The sequence below is a fragment of the Vicia villosa genome, linkage group LG4, assembly GCF_029867415.1.
Source record: "Vicia villosa cultivar HV-30 ecotype Madison, WI linkage group LG4, Vvil1.0, whole genome shotgun sequence".
Lineage (NCBI taxonomy): Eukaryota > Viridiplantae > Streptophyta > Magnoliopsida > Fabales > Fabaceae > Vicia > Vicia villosa.
The window spans coordinates 181,252,136-181,256,613 of NC_081183.1; the positions used below are offsets into that span (position 1 = coordinate 181,252,136).

The 4,478-nt window shown below is 33.7% G+C and overlaps 1 pseudogene; it reads right to left on the reverse strand.

The window, feature by feature from the left end:
- Positions 1 to 716: 716 nt before the first annotated feature.
- LOC131596244 (uncharacterized) lies at positions 717 to 4,278 on the reverse strand (annotated as a pseudogene).
- Positions 4,279 to 4,478: the final 200 nt, after the last annotated feature.

Here is a 4,478-nt window from a genome sequence, read left to right on the forward strand (position 1 = left end):
ATTATTATTATATAACAGTAAAACAACTCTCAATAGTGTATATAAATTGTATCCTTTTGTTGGCTGACAAACAAAAGGCAGAATGAGTCATTGATTTCCACCACTGAACCTCTACCCCAAGTCCATAGTTCTGTACAAGCAACTGCTTGTAAAATAGACAAGGTAATGAGAAAATGGGGATGTGACTTATCAATGAGGTGCTTTTGATCAAATGATCCATCACACTGAATTACTAAAGCAAATTCCTACAAATTTACAAGTCCAGAGAAAGAGAAAGAATAATTCAGCAATGTATGAGGACCCAGAGGAGAGAAGAGAGCTTCAACTGATCACTGTGTTTAAACAGTGGCTTCATCAAAGCTTTTAGTATCAATCAAGTTAGTGCAGAATAATTATGCAAAAGAACAACATGAGTGCAGAATACCTTTATGAGTAATCAAATACTGTGTGGGCCTAATGAACATGAGTGCAATAATATTATGTGGGCCTTCACTGATCTTATCTTTCACATTATCTCAACCTCCACAATGAAACTAAAACTATTCACCCTAAAACTGTTCAACTTAAAACTATTCAACCTGCATCTTATGGTCCAATTTTTCTTCCACATACATGTGCAGAAGATTACATACCGTGGTATAAGTGCTACCCCCAGTCTCAAAATCACAACATTAAGACCTAAATATACCATTTGGTATAGCTGCTAAAGAAGCATGGAATCAAGTAATGCCAATGATAAAATTTCTCGGAATAAAGAAGCACACAGTATGCCAAATGCATTATTTTGGAATATTCAACTAATGCCAATGAACTTCAAACTTCGTGAAACAAAAAATTGCAAAACCAAAATTCAGGTGTTACCACAGTATGCCAAATGCATTATTTTGGAATATCCAATTATATTTTCTCGGTGCGATGTACATTCAATCCTTGAATTTCCAAAGATAGACTAATTTCTAGTCTGGTTCAAGATGACAGGTGGCTAAGCCGGAGAAGACGTTCAAGTTGATTTTTTTGATGAATCGGCATTTTCTTCAGTTTTGGAATTTTCTTTCTCCACTACTTGCAGAACACCCTCTTGATATCCCTCTATAAAACTCTTCATAGCATCTCTGTATGCAGAAGCTTTGGTCATATACACACGCTGCAAAGCAGGTCTGAGAGTCTCCATGCCCCCTCTAGCAGCTACAGCTATATATTACCCATTAAAAGATACAAATGGATGGTCAAAATCACCATCACAAACTTATAATTTGAAATCGTAACCAGAAAAAATGTTTACAAAACAAAAAACAAATATAAAAGGACAGGAATGTTATAAACCCTAAAAGTCACTATAGCAATAAAATCTATACAGATTTTGCCTCAACGGCAAGAATTGAGAGTTTAACTCCGAGCTCCGGGGGTGGCACACAAGGTTTTAAATTACAATTATAGATACTATAGTTATAATATTATCTTTGTTATTGAGCAAAATTATGGACTAATGCAGTCATCATTTTCTGAAGCCTTCAAAAACCTTTGCATTGTAAAAACAATTACAGTTTACAATTGCAATACAGACTGCAATTTAAAATCATGAGTCCATGACATACACGCTTATTAAAAATAAGACTAATTGTTCATGTTCATCAAAGAGTTATTTTGGCCCTCTAAGAGAAGGTAATCTTTGAGTTGATGCTCAGCATCTTCCGAATTGCTTTCAATTGATGTCAGACAATAATGCACTGGCTATATTAGATTTTGTGTGAGACATATATTTTGATTAAATAATTATGACAAAACTATTAATAAACATAAAAAACAACTTTTTAAAAATTTAGTGACAAACATCGTTTTACTTTAATACATTATAATAATCTTAATTTTAAGATGCTATTGAATCCAAATGGCATAACAGAGTTAAACCAGAGAAAGAGACGGTACCGAGTTCCTCGAGTATTGAGGATTCATTATCTTTAGCTGTTTTCTTTATAGTATTAGGTTCATCCGTCTTGTAGTCATTTGGCCGAAGATCAGGACCAATGTCACGAACCCAGCTAGCAGCATAAAGCCTAGTAGCTCTTTTCAAAACCTGAAGACTGAATGTGAGGTAACAGACTAACTCGACGTGATAAAAGTTGAAAGTATTTATTATTAATGGAAAACGGCATACCCAGATACGCTGCTCCCAAGTCAATTTGCGGCGCGTTTTAAGGTTAGGAGGATTGGGCAAAGAGGACGGAAAAGCAATTTCTTTGAGATCATAGCGTATGTAGTCGTAAAGTTTCCTACACACAACCCTCACTTTCATTTCACACCTCAAAAACTAGCAACTAGCAGAAACACAGTAGGGAGATGGTTAGAGGGAAAAATGAGACAATGGCTCAACTGAATCATTGGTTAAAAAACAACCCATGATATGAAAGCTAAAAAACTAATCAATTCACTGGGACTTTTTGTTTTATGTTTTGAAATTTTCAAAAATGAAAATCAGTTTTAGATGAGTTTTGATAATTCTTAAAACTAAAATCCGTTTAAGCTTTAAGAAAACAAAACCAGAATCAAAGTCAACAAAAAAAATCATTGAAACAAAATTCGAATAACAAAATGAATGCAACAATAGTGAAGAAGAGCCAAATCAGAATTTTGCAAAGAACAATTAAGAATAAAATAATTGAAAACATATAGGAACACAAAAAAAAAACAAATTTTGTTAGCTTTGTTTCAATTTAAGAATACCATGTGTGTAAGAAAGCATTGCCAATAATCCAAATGTTGGGGGTTTGCTGGCTTAAATCATGAAAGCAATGACAATCGTGAAAGAAATCTCAATTATCCTGAATAGTGTGTATAAAGCATAGCAAATTAACAATTGAACCCACAAGATAAAATCATTGAAACAAACCTAGAAGTGCGAGACGGCACGTTGCACAGTAGAAGAAAATACAGAGGTAGCTCTTGAACTGTGGCAGCGAAACTTTTTGCTGGAAGAGAGACCGATATAGGGCCTGTTTGGATAAACAGCTTCTGTTAGGGCTTATGACACAAGCATATGTCCTACGAGCTTATACTGCTAAGCAATTTGCGTTTGGATAGTAGTTGTACATTAATAAATATTTGTACAAAATCAAATGTTTAAACGTATAATTGCAAAAGCACTAATAATTTTTAAAACTCAACAAGGTATAGCATAGCATAACGGTGGCAGGGTTCGGCGCAACACTTTTGGCCCGCGAGCTGCCGTCAACAATAGCGGATGTAGCAGTTACTATTGCGGTCCCAAACCGCTATCGCAGTCGCTATTAGGGTTACAGGGCCAAAATTCTTAAAAGTTATTTTTCATACCCATGTTTTCTTAAGGGTATAAATGTCAATTCAATTCGGACCCTTTTAAGAGTAAAATTGTGTCCTTCATTCTATTATATTATTCATACTTTTGATTCAGTTCTGAACACCAAATTACTAGAACTCTTAATAGAAATATATAACATCAATCATTTCTAAAAACAGAAGAGACAAAAACAAAAATACAATAATCTAATTTGTTACAATGTTTTATTAGAGGTAAATCTTTTGATTCCTTCTAACATTTTCTTTAAACTTACATCCCTGACTTGGTGCTACCAGTCAATTAGAGAACAGGTTAGCTGCTATGTAGTAGAATTTCTACAAAAAGATATAACAGGTACCACACTACATAACACTCTTCAAATATATTGGGTAACAATGCGGTCTATCTTTTAATCCAACACAAAAAAATAATATGTACTTATACTTAACTACGAGTTTCAAGCAACTATCGATTAGAGTTTTTATATTACATGAATTTTGAGAGGTAACGAGTGATGTTGATCCTTTCTTAGTTGGCATTATAACTAGATAATAAAAAAACAAAACGTGTTGTATCTTCTCATATCAATAGCTCAAATACATGAATTTTAAAAGCATGGTTCTTGTTAGAACATTATGATGAAAGTTGATTCATGTAGCCGACCCCATTTAATGGGACAAGGCTTGGATGATGTTGTTGTTGCATGCAATTTCCTCTAAAAATAGTCACAAGTGTAGCTCCTATTAATTACAAATCTAGTTGTAACAAGTCTGACCAAACAAATTTAGCTAACTCTAAAACTAAAACCCTAGAACACAATGGAACTGATTATGGTGTGCTTGATCATTAAAAAAATAAAAAAATTCTATTACACAAAAATAAAACTAGGAACACATGACATCTTTTCACAAACACATGTCAAGGTAATTATGTTTGATTATTGAACTTTATTACACAAACATACGTCAAAGTAACTATGCTTGACCATTAAACTCTGTTACACAAAAAACCCATTTCAGAAAAGCTATTTGTGTTGCATCACTTGATTTGTTGGAAATTGATAAATCGCAAAACGATTTCCATGATCACGTTCCAAAGAATTTTCAAAGTCACAACACTATTCAATACTTGGACTCTCAAGAACTGTTTGAGGTTTGGATGTCGA